The following is a 16,149-nucleotide window of genomic DNA, read 5'->3' on the forward strand; positions in this document are numbered from 1 at the left end:
AAACAAGTAGGAAACAGGAATCAGTAACTCCAATTCTGCAGATAGCAGAGACCCAAGTACTTGGGTTATATAATCTGTTGCCTTCCCTGGCACATGCGCAGGTACCTGGATTAGAAGTAGAGTAGTTGGGGGTCCAGCACAGTAGCCTAGTGGCAAAGTCCTTGCCTTGCACCACGTGCCGAGATCCCATAGGGGTGCTGGTTCATATTCTGGCAGCCACATTTCCCATCCAGCTCCCTGCTTGTGGACTGGGAAGGCAGTCAAAGACTGTCCAAAGCCTTGGGACCCTGCACCCACGTAGGAGACCGGGAAGAGGCTTGGGACTCCTGGCCTTGGATTGATTCAGCTCCAGCTTTTGTGGCCACTTGGGGAGTGAATCAACAGATGAAGCATTCCCCGACCCGGGCCGCAAAGGGCCCCCAGACCCCCTAACCCTCCAGATTGCCAGGGGCTGACAGAGCATCCTCGTCCCGGGCCGCAGAAGGCCCCCAGATCCCCTAACCCTCCAAGATGCTTGGGGCTGACAGAGCATCTCCGACCTGGGCTGCAGAAGGCTCCCAGATCCCCTAACCCTCCAGGATGCTGGGGGCTGACAGAGCATCCCCGACCCGGGCCGCAGAGGGTCCCCAGATCCCTAACCCTCCAAGAGGCCGAGGGCCAGCCCCGAGCAGACCCTGCACAGGCCAGGGGAAGGAGCACCAATGTGCTACCCTCCCTGGAGACTGACCTTTTTTTTTTTTTTTAAATATTTATTGTATTTTTATTGAAAATGCAGGCAGCTAAAAAGGAAGATCCTGTGCCCATTAACTCACAGTTTTGCGCAGCTCAGCTCTTCTCTCCTGGCCGAGCTGGAAGGCGGCCATTACTGAGCACGCTGGGGTCACGTAGGTGACGTCGTTACGTTGGCGCTGGGGCCACGCACACGCTGGGTTCACGCAGGCGTCAGGGTCACTCTCACGGACCAGTCGATGCGAGTACTCCGAGCCGAGCGGACGCGTGGAAGCCGAGGTGAGTGGAGGTCAGGTTAGTGAGTGTGAGGGCCCGGGCCGGGGTGGAGGGTCACCGGCAGGGACAGTGAGTGTGGGCCCCGGGCCGGGGTGGAGGGCTCCAGGCAGGGATAGTGAGTGTGGGCCCGGGCCGGGGTGGAGGGCTCCAGGCAGGGATAGTGAGTGTGGGCCCGGGCCGGGGTGGAGGGTTCCCGGCACAGTAGTGAGTGTGAGGGCCCCGGCCGGGGTGGAGGGCTCCTGGCAGGGAGAGTGAGTGTGAAGGCCCGGGCCGGGGTGGAGGGTTCCCGGCACAGTAGTGAGTGTGAGGGCCCCGGCCGGGGTGGAGGGCTCCTGGCAGGGATAGTGAGTGTGAGGGCCCAGGTCGGGGTGGAGGGTTCCTGGCAGGGATAGTGAGTGTGGGCCCCGGCCGGGGTGGAGGGCTCCCGGCCAGTGTTAGATGTCACTGGCCTGCTGTAGTCAGTGCTGAGGGTCACCAGGCCAAGGTGGAGGGCCTCCAGGTCGGGGTGGAAGGCCCTGGGTAGGAAGAGGAACCTCCAGGGCCTTGAAAGGTGCCCCAAAACCCTACACTTCTGGCAGGCGGGGTGACTGCCCAAGCGGCCCCTTACCCAGGAAAATGTTTTGAAGAGCAAAAACATCGAAATCTGTGAGATATAGTTTCTGCTAATATCTGTTAGTAAAGTGTGTCTCCTGTAGGCAACAAATAAATGGGTTTTGTTTTTAATCCAGTCCACTAATCTGTGGCGTATGGTTGAGCTTAAGCCTATTACTTCATGGGTTAATATGTATAAGTGGGAATTTGGTCCTGTCATTTTAGGAATGGGTTGTTCATTGATTTAGTGTTCTGTTGTCATTTTGCTGGGATGTTCTTCACATTTGCCTTCGGTTTTGCTGGGTGCTATTCCTCTTCTCTGTGAAGAGAACATCTTTAAATATCCTTTATAGGGCAGGTTTGCAAGAGGTATATTCTTTTAACTTTACTGTGGAAGAATTTGTTTTCATTACCAAAGAAAAGAAAGCTTTGCTGGATATGTTACCCTAAGGTAACAATTTTTTTTTGCTTTTAGAATCTGGAATATGTCGCTCCATTCTCTTCTTGCCTGTTGAGTTTCCTGTGAGAAATCTCCTGTGAGTTTGTCATTCCTTTATATGTCAATTGACTTTTTTTTTTTTTGTAATGTGCACTTAAATTTAAGGATCTTTTACTGCTGTTTGGTTGAAGAGAGCTTGATTTTCATGTGTTGTGGTGAAGATTGTTTTTGGCACACCTTATTGGGAGTTCTGTGACCCTTCTGGATGTTGTTTCCCAATTCTTTCGCTACATTGGGGAAATTTTTGCTTACTATTTCATTGAATACACCATTAATCCCAGCTTTTTTTCTGTTTTTTTTTTTTTTTTAGGATTTTTATTATTATTGGAAAGCCGGATATACAGAGAGGAGGAGAGACAGAGAGGAAGATCTTCCATCCGATGTTTCACTCCCCAAGTGAGCCACAACAGGCCGGTACGCGCCATTCCGATGCCAGGAACCAGGAACCTCTTCCAGGTCTCCCACGCGGGTGCAGGGTCCCAAAGCTTTGGGCCGTCCTCGACTGCTTTCCCAGGCCACAAGCAGGGAGCTGGATGGGAAGTGGAGCTGCCAGGATTAGAACCGGCGCCCATATGGGATCCCGGGGTGTTCAAGGCGAGGACTTTAGCCTCTAGGCCACGCCGCCGGGCCCCCAGCTTTTTTTTTCTGCACCTTCTGAGACTCCCATAATTCTTACATTAGGACTCTGTGTGTTTCAGTTCTTGAATACATGTTTTGGCCTGATCCAGCTCTGCCTTCAGCTTTTGTTTGTTTCCCCCTGGTGACAGGAAATATCTTCCAATTGTGAGATTCTTTCTTCTGGTTGCTTCATTCTTTTGGAGACTCTCCACTGTATTTTATTTTATTTTATTTATTTTTTTACATTGTATTTTTTATTCATTAATTACATTGTATTAGTTTAATAGGTACTGGGATTTCCCCCACCCCTCCCCACACCTTCCCCCCATGGTGGATTGCTCCACTTTGTTACATGACCACAGGTTAAGTTCAGTTGATTTGCTCCACTGTATTCTTCATTTCTAATGTATCAGTTTTTATTTTGATTCATTTCCAGTGTGACATATTCCATAAATTCCTTGAATGCCTGTTTTGTGTGCTTCTCATTGTTGATAAGCAGCTTTATAACAAGTGTTTCGAATTCTGTATCCCTCATTTTCTGGATGTCTTCCCTGATTAACTTTGAGATTGGTAAAGGCTTTTGCTGCTTTGGCGGGGAGTCTTCAGTAATATTCAATGTGCCTTTGTTTGTTCTTTTGCTCTTGATCATTGTACGTCTGGTTAGCAGAGTCTTCTCCTTGTGTCAGGTTTCTAAGCTGTGTAACCCACAGGTTTACAGTTTAATTTTACTTACTGCAGTTGGTACATTGCTCTTTGCTTGCTGCCAATTGTGCCACTCCTTCCTTTGAGTTCCAGATCTGGGTTCTTGTGCTAGATTTTCCCCATGGTCTCTGTAGCCCCAGCTCCTGGCTCACCATTCTCTATCAGCTTTGATGTTGTGCTGAGGCTGCACCATTGTCTGTACAACCTTTCTCCCACTTCCGGTTGGAGCAGGTCCCAGGATTAGGGAGACACCAGGTGTCCTATATAGCTAGGTTGTTGGTGATGATGATCTTGCTGGAACCTGTTGGGCATTAGTTCTGAGGGCCACACGACCTATTTTGACACATACGATGCCATAGTTAATGTTATTTTCCTGTGTGACCAGTGCAATCCACGGAACTCGGTGAGTTCTGGTGAGCTCAGCACATGTGCAGTTCACTGTTGTCCCCTGCAGTCCTGAAACTTTTGCCACACTGTACAAAATGGTGCCTGACATGCCACTACTAGAGTTCTTGATCTGCTGGAGGTCATGTCTGAGGGCTCCCTGGACCTGTGGTAGGTGGCACCTGTAGGATCCTACGTTGTTGCAGTTTACTGAGTCAGGAATGTGTTCACTCCCAGCTCAGCATATGCTCAGGCCTTTCCCTTATCTTTGCCTTCTAATGCAAAATGCTGCCCAGTTTGGCTCTTGGGGGCGAACTGGCCCGTGAAATCCACCCTGTTCCCGTAGTGCCCATCTAGAACCTGCTACTCTGTCTCTGCTCCTGGTCAAATCAAATAGACGAGCAGGATGGGCAGTTTTTTGTCCGGGTTCACCTCCAGAGCTCTCAGTGAAAATCCTTTCCCACCTGGTTGCTGGTGGAGTTCTGGCTGCTGGTCGAGTTCAGATTGCTGTTAGCTGAATGCCGCTGGAGTATCAGTCACTGCAACACCACACCATTGTGTCTGCTGCTTTCTTGTATCTGTCAGTCTCCAGATACCCCTCTGCTGTTGTTCTGTCCTCAATTTCCTGGAATGTGTCTTCTCTGCTTCATCCTGATTAAATGTTTCTCAGTCTGTTTAAACGTGTTGTTACCTTATTCTGACATCTTGCCCTTTGCGTATTTCTTGATTTAGGTGCCCAGGGAGAGGAGGGAGGAGGAAGTGGGAGAGAGATATGGGAAAGAGAGAGTCAAGGGGAAATGGGGGTTGGGAAAGGGAACCAGGAAAAGAAATGGTGGTGTGTATATGTGTGTGTGCTTAAGTATATATACACGTGCTTATAAAGGTGTATGTGTAATTATATATATGTGTGTGTATATGAGTGTAAGAGTGTATGTTTTTACTTAAGTATGTATGTATGAATTAATGTGTTTAGGTATGTGTATACATATGTGCCTATACATGTATATTTATGCATGCTTTTACATATATATTTACATGGTTTTGGTTAAGAATTATAGATATTTACATAGGTATATGTGCTTATGTATAATTGTTTATGCAATCAACAAATGGTTATGTGTGTGCATACATGCATTCATGTAGGTAATTCGTTGTGTGTATGTATTATGTGTTTATGATATATGTACCTATGTATTTAGGCATTGTGTGTTTGCATGAGTATGTATGAATACAGGTGTGTATTTGTTTACTTAGTTATACATTTATGTATGATGTTTTTGTGTGTTTATGTATTTCTTGAAACACAATAGAGTGGGGCAGAGGGTTCTCTCTCTCTGCAAGTGGCTGCCACAGGCCACACTGGGCCTCACCAAAGCCAAGGTGCCAAATCTCCATGTGGGTCTTCCCCATGGGTGGCAGGGACCCAAGCATTTGGGTGGGGAAAGGGAACTAGGGGAAAGAATGGGGTCTGTATTTGTTGAAATGTACGTCTGTCAATATAGGTGTACATGTGTACTATATATCATAAAGTATATTTATGCAAATATGTATGTATGAATGTAGGCATGAATGAGTTTATATAGGTCTGTATTTGTGTATTCTCATGTTTAGATATGGGAACATGTCATGGGTTTTGAGCGGGCACAGGGATAGAGGGGACATGGGGGACAGGAGAGGAGGGAGGAAGAAGGGGGAGAGAGGGAGACTGGGAAGAAGAGACAAGGGGAGACGGGGTGGGGAAAGGGAAACAAGGCAAGGAATGGGGTATTGGTGTATTTGTATTGTGTGCGTATGTATATATGCATGTGCTCATATACATATAAGTAACTTATAATGGCATATGTGTAATTACATATGTACGTGTTTATGTATGTAGTCGTGCATACTTTTACATAAGTGTATAATTAGGTAAGCAGGTGTTCTGGCATGCCGAAGTGGGAAAGAGATGAGGAAGGGGAGAGACAAGAGAGGATGAGGGTGGGGCTGTGGACATGCAGGGAACCAGGACAAAGAATGGGGGTATTTGTGCATATGTATGTGTTTTTAGGAGAGTATAATATGTATGTATATGGATATCATAAAGGCATAGATTTTACTCTGTATGAATGTAGGCATTATGGCTTTATTGAATTTTGAATTCACAAGTGGACTCTATTGTCTGAATTCCTAGCTTTGGGAGGTTTTTCCAGTTGCTGGTGTTACTAAGTTTTTGCTTTCATTTCAGTTAGGTAAGGAAGATAGTTTGTGTGATTTTAAATCACTTCAGTTTATCAGTTTGTTTCATGATCCAGGGAGTGGTCTGTGTTGGTGAATGGTTCTTTTGAACTTGAAATGAGTGTGTGTTCTGCTGTTGTTGAATTAGGTTCAATTACTGGGTGGAAAGGTTGAATTCTTTAGTGTTTTTGCTAAATTATTGACTGTTAATCTTATTACTGGTTTTTGGGCAAGAAGTATTAAAGACTGCATTGCAGTTATAAATCTATGGATTCCTCCTCTGTTCTCTCAGTTTCACAACTTTTTTGTTTTTGTTTTTGTTTGATTGGTTGGTTGGTTTTATATCTTTTATGTATGGGAAGTGTTGTGAGGAAAATGTATTCAGGGTTTTTCTCTTCATTGGTGAATTTGCCCTTTCTTTGTTGGGTAAAGTTCATCTTTTATTCTAGTAGGTTTGTTTACTCTGCAATCTAGTTTTTCAGATATGAATATGGACACTTGGTTGTTGTTTCGAAAGATTTTGGTTGCCATGTCATTTTTTTTTTTTTTATTCTACCTACAGTGTCTGAGATGGTCTGAAGCCAAGAAGCAGAAGCTGTCTCCAGGTCTCCCTTGTGGTTGTTGGATTCCAAGGATTTGACCGTCCTCTGCTGTACTCTCCAGGAAGTGGATCCAAAGTGGAGCAACTGAGACATGAACAGACACCCATATGTGACACTGGCAACACTGGCAGAGACTTCTCCAAGAGTGGTTGCTTGGCCAACTGCTGTAATCTCCTCTGTGCTACAACTTTGTGGAGCCTTGAATGTCATCCAACTGCTTTGACCTCCATGTGCCAGGTCAGTGTCACCATGGATGCCATGCGGAAGATGACACCCAGGTGCATAGCAAGGCAGCGACTTGTTTGCAGGGGCCCTCACCACAGGCCCGTGTGCTCTTCAGCATCACACAAGGCACTTGTCCAGCCAGCAGCCTCCTCTTCCCAGTGGTGCTCTGTGGAAACCACTAGGTCTCAGTGTGTGCAAGCTGGGCAGCAGCCACCTGCAGGCCCTGGCTGGTGGTTTCCTTGAGTTGATCCTGGGACTCAGGGCTGCAGAAGCATCGGAAGCTGCAGATGTCCAGGTGCAGAATGGAGACCCTTGTTGGTGAGTGATGGCATCTCTTCTCACTTCCTTTTGTGATTTTGTTCTGCTGGTCTTGCTATGCCTTTGTACTTAGTGTATTACGCCATTCTTCTGCAGCTGATTTGTTGTGTGTGAGAGGTTATGCTGCTGGAGAATAGGGTTAATTCTGCCTCTTTCCCAGAATGGTTGCTTTTTATTTCCTTGCTTCCAGCTCCAGTTGCCCCACTGTAAAACCCCTAAAACAATGGATAGAAGTAAATGAGCACTTAAATGGTTCTCTTATACCTGGTCTAGGAGGAAAGATTTAAGTTATTTTGTTCATGTATGATATTAGTTGTAAGGAGATCTTTTCAGGGAAGATTGCTGTGAAGCTGAGATTTTTCTTCCATTCTTAATTTGTTGATTTTTTTAAATATTGCAGAGGACTTTTTTTCCTTCATGATAATGAAGTTCTTCTGTGTTGTGGTGTGTGTTTTCAATCAAATTTTTAAAAAATCTTATTTCACTATTTGTATTTTCCCGGATAGCTTTGTTGTCTGTGGAGGTGATTTCCAGGTTTATAAATTTTTATTGTGTTAAAATGATTTATTACAACGATTGATTTTTTTTCCATGTCATCCTTGTATTTCTGGAGTTATTCTGAAATACACACCAGATGTACATATTTTATTATGCTTCTGTAGTTTGCAATGTGTTGACAATTTGGCAAATAGTCACAAGTGATGCTTTTGTATAATAACTTCATAATCACATTGTTTTTTCTTTGCCTCTATTTCTTTGAATGGTCTGTGACTCAGGTTTTAATGATGTTTTAAGTATTTGGAAGTTTTCAGAAATGAAGCCATCTGGTTTTAAACATCTCTTCATGGTGTTTTGGTTTCTTACTAATTCTGTCTTGTTGTGAGTTGCAATTATGTTCAGATTGTCTTTCACTGGACTGAGTTTTAGCGAATATGTCTTTCTTGGATGAATCTGTTCTGTCTATATTGCCTAAAATCTTGAAAGATTGAACTAAGATGTTTTCAGTGTTTACGATTCCCTCCTTTCCTTTTCTGCTTTTAGTTATTTATTGTTGGGTATGGCTGGCAGAAATTTTCTTCCTTGATTCTGATCTAATTTTGCAAGTGCTTTGTCTTTTTTCCTTGTTTTCTCTTGAGAATAATTTGTCAGTTTCATCGGTTGATAGTCAACTGTAGACATGAATGAATTGCTGTAGTGATTTGGTATCATTTTAATGTTTTCTTTTTCCTCCTTCTACTTGCTTTACTATTTGCACTTATGGTATTTCAGGTAAGCATGTAGGTTATTGCTTTTATGCTCTGTATTCTCTAGACACAGTGGTAGAATTCCTTGTTGCTGTCCTGCAGTGAGGGCCTTTGAAGACTAAGGGTCACATAGGCATAAAGAGGTTCTTCAATGCCCATTGACATGTATGAGAGTTAAATGGGATGTAGGACAGACTGAACGAATTTGCAGTACATAGTGGCAAGCATGGGAACCAGAGTAGGGGGCAGGTCTGGTGGGGCTATGGGAGCTGCCCCAACTAACTGCAGCTCCCATTGGTTTGTATGAAGTGGGCAGGATCAGGCTGGACTGCAACACCCATTGTTTTGCGTGGAAGACAGGGCTGGAAACAGAACTGACCCAGCAGTTGCAACCACCATCATGTGCATAAGCTGATTGGAGTGACGGGCCATGCAGGACCCTATACTCGTTAGCACACACATGAATCAGGAATGGGATCATCTCAGACGAAGTTTCTTTGGAAATCCCTCCAACTGAACTGCTGATCTCAGAACCCCAACCATGAAGAGACTGTCTCAGCCAGTGGATTCTGAATAGATTTCATCATATTTGGATTGGCGAGATTGGCAGCAATTCAAAACTGTTGATCTGTCAAAACTGCTTGAGCAGGACCCTCGAGCATGCCCCACATTGGGGACCTGGGGTGGGTGGGAGGCTGGGTGGGGCTTCTCCCTTTGTTTCTACCCTGACCTCAGATACAGGGAATAAATGATGGTATTAGTACGGAAACAGTGGTCTTACCCACTTTCCTGTTGCCCTTGACCCACTCTACCCAATCAACTATGTGAGATCATAAAAAAAAATAGAGAGAGAGAGAGAGAGGGAGAGAGAGAGAGAAGAAGAAGAAGAAGAAGAAGAAGAAGAAGAAGAAGAAGAAAAAAGAAGGAAGGTAGGTCTGAAACAGAATGTAATTTATGTTCTTGCAAGCTAGGGTGTCAGTCAGTGGTCAACTTGTGTTTGTAGCTGGCCTCTAATAAACAGCTTATGCTGAAAAAAAAAAAAAAAAAAAGCAAACACCACACCACACCACCATGCTTTCATTGCAAGCATATACCAAGCATAGAGTCCAGTATCTTATTGTCCAGATTAGCTCAATGGCTTCTTGGGGAGACCATCTCTTGTCTGAAGGTAGAGCGGGCAGAGCATCATCCCTATCAATTAAAAGCCCCAACATAACATCAGCAACAATTTATAACGTTATGGAATTAGTGGACTTAGTATTGACTAGGCAAAATATTAAAAAAAAATGCAAGTTCTTAACCACATAATGTGACTTCTTCATTGACATTTCAATTTTAGTTTATATGCAACTGGGTTCTATACACCTTAAATGGCTATAGATTACTATTCAACTGTCTCATGTCTATTTTCATTGTAATATTTGGCTTTTTATAGTGTTGAAGCGTAATTTTGCTACACCTGGCTTTTTTTTTTTTTTCGGGAAGTCTAGACTGGCTTATAACTCTAACAAGACATATGTCAACAGTTTAGGTGCAGAACAGCTTTAAGGAGGGATGTGCAGAGAAATCTTCAATGCCCTAGTGAGGAGTAACTAATCTTTGTGTACCACCTAGTTAGATATAAGTGAGTCCACGCTGAACGTTTCCTGTCTGATTCTAGGCTTTCCTTGTTGTTCTCTGTCTATCTATTCTAGATTTTTTGTTTGGTTGGTTGGTTATTTGTTTTGAGGGGTTTCTGGAGCCATCCTGATGGTCATTGGTTGTGGACCCAGAGTTGGAACCAAGCGAGGACCAGAGAGAATTCTCCTCCCTGTTCTTCTGTTTCTGTGGACTGCTCAGGGCTGTTGGCTGTTGTTCTGATGCTCTTGGATCCTGGGAGGGAGGATTTGGACTTCTTCCATCCCATGTAGTAGATTCAAGCTGGAGTGGATGACCTTAGAGTTCTTGGCCTCCGAAGGCACTCCAATTCCCCATGGTCTCATTGGTAGTTGGGGTATAGTCCTTTGTGCTTGTACTGATAGTCCATGGTGAGGATCCAGGAGTCTTCAGGGTTGGGATACCAGCCTCCTCCTGTCCACCTGCTCCGCTCTGGGGTCCTCTCCTGCTCTATGCATATGACCTCCTGTTAAGAGGTTGTCGGGATCTCTCTTGATTCCCCCATATGTCTTTGTAATTTAACTATTGTCTAATGCTGATTCGAGTCTGTTGTCTGAGAGTTACCAGTTATGATCCTGGTAGGTTGTATTTCACATCTACCGCACACATTCTAGGGAGATGAAAGATTTCTCTGCTGTCCCGTTCCATTATAGAATAACATAGGGTATTAAAAGTATATTAGGTTTTACAGTTCTTTGATGTAGATCATAAGCAGTCTGACTCACATTGATTGTTGGTTCATTGGTTATGTCACAATATCTTATTGCATGTGGGATAGGCTGTTTGAGGTTGAGATAATGTTACATTTTACAGGTACTATTTTTCATATTGACATCATTTTATCTTAATTTAAGACAAACATGTGGTATCTAACCTTTTGGGATTGGCTCATTTCCCTTAGCATTATGGTTTCCAGTTGGGCCCATTTGGCCACAAAGAACTGCATTTTTTTTTTTTAAGAGCTGAGTAGTATTCCATGGAGTAGATGAACCATAGCTAAAAAGGAACCCTACTCCACTGCTGGTGGGGCTGCAAGTTGGTACGGCCTCTATGGAAATCAGTATGGAGAACACTCAAACAACTCAAAATCTGCATACCATATGATCCAGCAGTAGCACTCCTAGGAATATACCCAAAACACCTGTTACACAAGAAACCAACATGCACCCCTATGTTCATAGCACAATCAGTAATTGCAAAAACATGGAAGCAACTGAAATGCCCATCAGCAGAAGACTGGATAAGTCAAGTGTATTCTTGGCGTCAGCTTTCTGCCATTAATGTGGTTTATGATGTTGTTGGCATAATCAAGGGTAGCAAGTTAATATTCCTTTTTTAAAGATTTATTTATTTTTATTGGAAAGCCAGATATATAGAGAGGAGCAGAGACAGAGAGGAAGATCTTCCATTGGACGATTCACTCTCCTAGTGATCAAAATGGCCGGTCCTGCGCCTATACGAAGCCAGGAGTCTCTTCTGGGTCTCCATGCAGGTGCAGGTTCCCAAGGCTTTGGACTGTCCTCAACTGCTTTTCCCTGCCACAAGCAGGGAGCTTGATGTGAATAGGGTCCTTGGGGATCAGAACAAGTTTATGCTTGTTTACGTTCGGTTTTGTTTTGCATTCTTCATGGGGGTTGTCTTACATTCGAGTGAACATGGGATATCTGTCCTTTTGGGATTCGCTCATTTCACTGAGCAAAATGGTCTTCAGTTGAAACCATTTGTTTGCAAAGGGTAATATTTTATTCTTTGAAATAGCTGAGTTGAATTGCATAGAGTAGTTGTACCACAGTTTCTTGAAGTGCTCCTCCTTCAATGGACGTCTAACTTGTTCCCATGTTTTTGCCATTGTTGATTGTGTTGCAGTGAATGTAGAGGTAAATGTTGCTTTCTCATGTGTATGTATCAGTTCTTTTTGATATACTCCCAGCAGTGGGATTGCTGCATTATATGATAGGTTAATTTTCAGTTGCCTGAGTATTGTGCATACTGATTTCCAATTGCCTCTCTTTCTGCTGTTTTGAATAGTTGATGAAGAATTGTGGTCATTTCCAAATTGAAATACATTGTAGAGTTAAGCAGTGAAGCTGTCTGGACCCAGATATTTCTTTGCTGGGCGGGATTCAATTACTGATTTGTTCTCTGTTTCACTTATAGGTTTATTTAGGTTATCTGTTGCCTCATGACTTAGTTTAGGTAGGTGGTAGGACTCCAGGAATGTATCCATGTATTGAAAGTCTTCTGATTTGTTGGCATGTATTTATTTGTAATTATATCTGGTTATTCTCTGAATGGTTATGTTATGTCTTTCATCTTTGATATTCTGTTCCCTATTTTCTTTCATCCTACTAATCTTGTTTTCTTCTGCTTTTCAAAAAAAAATCAGTTTAGCCAGTGGGGTGTCTATTCTGTTTATTTTCCTGAGGAACCAACTCTTTACTGATTTTGTGTATTATCATTTTGGTCTCTATTTGGTTTATTTGCTCTCATTTTGATTAGTTGTTCATTTTTTATGTTGAACTTGGGAATATTTTGCTTTTGTTTTTGTAACTCCTTCAGGTGTATGCTTAGCTCATTTACCTGGTGGCTTTCTTGTTTTCTAATATGGGCACTGCTTGGGATAAAGTTACCTCTTACCACTGCCTTGGCAGTGTCCCACAAGTTTTGGTAGGTTGTATTTGTGTTTTCTTTTGTTTTAAGAAATTTTTAAATTTCCTCTGTGATTTCTTCTCTAAGACATGGTTTGTTGGATAGCGTTTTATTCAGCTTTCAAGGCTTTACAAATTTTCTGGGGTATGTTGGTTTCCTGGTAAATAGCTTTGCTTCATGGTGGTCTGCGAAGATGTATAGGATTGTTTCAGTTTCTTTTAAAAATTGCTGCAGATTATTTTGTGACATATGACATGGTCAATCCTGGAGAAGGTTCCATGTACAGCTAAAAAATGTATATCCAGTTTCCATGAAATGAAATGAAATGTTCTGTAAATGTTAATTCATCCCATTTGTTCTATTGTCTGTGTGAAATCTGTTGTTTCCTTGCTGAATTTCTGCCTTGTCGATCTGTCTGTTGCTCTGAATGGGGTGTTAAGGTCCCCTGCTACCATTGTGTTGGTTTCTATGTCTTCTGTTAGGTCTGTCAATGAATGTGTCATGTAGCTGAGTGCATTTCTACTTGGTGTGTATATATTTATTATTATTTCTTTTTGCTGGGTGGATTCCCTTGTTCATTATATAGTGTCCCTCTTCATCTCTTTTAGTGTTTTTCACCGTGAAGTGTATGTCATGTGATATTAGTTTGGCTACACTGGTTCTTTCCTTTCTATTGGTATGAAATATCCTTTTCCATCCTTTCACTTTCAGCTCCCTCGCATTTTTGTTGATGAGATGTGTCTCTTTTAGGCACAAGATTTCTGTGTTCTGCTCTTTGATCCAGTGTGTTAATCTGTGTCTTTGATCGATGAGTTTAAGCAAGTGACATACAAAGTTAATGTTGATAGGTTGTGATTTTGTCCTTTTGTTCTTGTTTGGGGATCTCTGTTTAACTTTGGCATCCTCTGTGTACTTTAATAGAAGGAACTTCCCCTTTACCATGGTTGAGAATGGCTAGCTTCTTTTCTTTGTGGCCCCCATGTGGGCTTTCATTTCAAGTCAGTGTTTGTCTATATTGTGTTTGTGGCTTCTGAATTTGTGGGTGAGGATGCTTCAGCCTCAGTCTCTGCTCTCAGTGTCTCCCTGGCCATTTCCCTCAGCCTCTTGGGCAGTGTTCCTTTCTCTGGTCCCTTCCACATTTCATGGAGCAAGTGAATCTGTGGATTGATTGGTAATGTGTCTGCTAAAAATGATGTTCTGTTTGGAAAGTTAGCTCTGCTAGTAGTTTCCCAACCATAGTGTTAGCAGGGACTGCTCAAACATGCCACCAGGTGGTTCCTGCCTGAAATCTTGAGGATTTTCATGTTCCCAGCATGGGTGTAGACTGCTGGATTTTAGTGCTTGCTCAGGCAAATGTGTCTGAGCTTTCCTTGCATTTCACTCCTGGATTTGTGGATTTCATCCCATCCCAGTCTCTTCCCCTTAGGCTTCTAGCATCTCTCTGTAGGTTGGCTCCAGTGACTCTCAGGGAGTTTAAGTATTGGACCTCTGTGTGATGTGGGTAGTGTCTTCCTTCCCTGAGTCCCACCCTCAGCCATTCACTCTGTAGCAGCTCACTCCCCAGCACTGTGTCTTCCCCCACCTGGAGTGTCATCGATCAGGTGGGCCTGTGAGCTTTTACTCATCCTTACTTCCCCTCAGAAGAGTGTTGTTCTGTGGCTTTTTGCCTCACACTGTCACTATGTAGCGTGGAAGATTCCTGTTGTGAGTTCACCCTTGTGCTGGCTCCAAATTCCCCAATCCTGTGTTTGTGGGTTGTGCTGCCATCCTGTGGCTCACCTGGCTCACCTTATGCCTGGCTTGCTGGCTGCAAACTTGTGCATTTTCAACAGCTGTTTTGCGCATCTCTGCTTCTCTCCAGTGCCCTCCAGCGAGCTTCAGTCAACCAGTCTGGTGATTTTCTTTTTTACAGCTCTGCACTGCACCTGACTTTGTCTTACAGCTCACTTTGTACTGTTGGCTACACTCTGCTGGCTCAATCGATTGTCTTTACTGATTTATCTGGCTATGGTTTTGTATAAGTAAGGATCCCTGTTATCCTTCAACAGTTCTTCATGTTGAAATCAATAATGTCAACATGGAAAACTGCAAGGAAATCCCTGCTTCTTGGGGACATAGTGAAGGGAATGGAATTTTTCTCTAGACACATATCCACAGACCCGTGTATCCTAGCGCTGCACACAGTTGCATAGATAATCAGTAAAACAAGGTGGACAAAGGATAAAAAAAACATGTAGTGTATGTCCGGAAGTCTATCTTTTTTTCTTTTTCTTTTTTGTTGCAAAATCAGATATATAGAGCGGAGGACAGAGAGGATGATCTTCCTTCTGATGTTTCAGTCCACAAGTGACCTTCAATGGCCAGTGCCTCGCTGTTCCGAAGCCAGGAGTTAGAAACTTCCTCCAGGGCTCCCACATGGGTGCATTGTCCCAAGGCTTTGGGCTGTCCTCAAGTGCTTTCCCTGGCCACAAGCAGGGAGCTGGATGGGAAGTGATGCTGCCGTGATTAGAACCGGTGCCCATATAGGGTTTCGGTTCATTCAAGGTGAGGACTTTACCTGCTAGGCTACTGTGCTGCCCCCTCTAACTTTTTAAGAAAGATTTATTATAAAGACTTTGTATCAGGTGTTATATTTTAGTGGAAGTCAATTTCCCGACCAGTTCTGTCAGAAATACTGATAGCAACAGGCATGAAAAGATCAAACTAGCTGATTGTGTATTCAGGGTGATATCCACTCTTGCCCTAAGATATCTAGTCTGCACCTTTTTTGCCAAATGTAAGATGAATGTGGTGACAGTCTGATGGCAGGACCAAGAAGGGCTATTATTCAGGCAGCTGCCTGGCTCCAAGAGGTAGAGACATGCAGGTGAACAGGGCTGCCACCCTGGTCTCAAACCCGTGACAACCACACTTGATTTATGTCTGTACCTCTTTGATTGGATCCCGGACGTGATTCCTAACTATTTTTTTAAATTATTTTGCATTATGTGACAGTTTCATAGGCTCTGGGAATCCCCCCCCTTCCCCCTCCCCTCCCCCCGGTGGATTCCTCCACCTTGATGCAGTATTACAGTACAAATTCAATCAAGATTCTTTCCTTGCAAACATATACCAAGCATAGAGTCCAGCTACTTATTGTCCAGATGGGTTGAACAGTTTCTTGGGGAGACCATTTCTGGTCTGAAGTTAGAGCTGGTAGAATATCTTGAACCACTGGAGGCTACCAATATTTAATAACAACAAAAAACTTCCTGTTCTATAGCCTACTTGGTCTAGATTCAAACACAAAATAGATATTTCCAAATTCATTTGCTATCATAAAAAACAAGAACATTTTAAAAGCAGAGCAAACAAGAATCCACTACATAAAAACATACTCAAGAGTACAGGTACACCTGTGTGTCTCCGGTGGAGGGGGAGTGTGGAGGAGGGGAGGGAGGGA

This window comes from Ochotona princeps, unplaced genomic scaffold (genome assembly GCF_030435755.1).
Source record: "Ochotona princeps isolate mOchPri1 unplaced genomic scaffold, mOchPri1.hap1 HAP1_SCAFFOLD_106, whole genome shotgun sequence".
Taxonomy (NCBI): Eukaryota; Metazoa; Chordata; class Mammalia; order Lagomorpha; family Ochotonidae; genus Ochotona; species Ochotona princeps.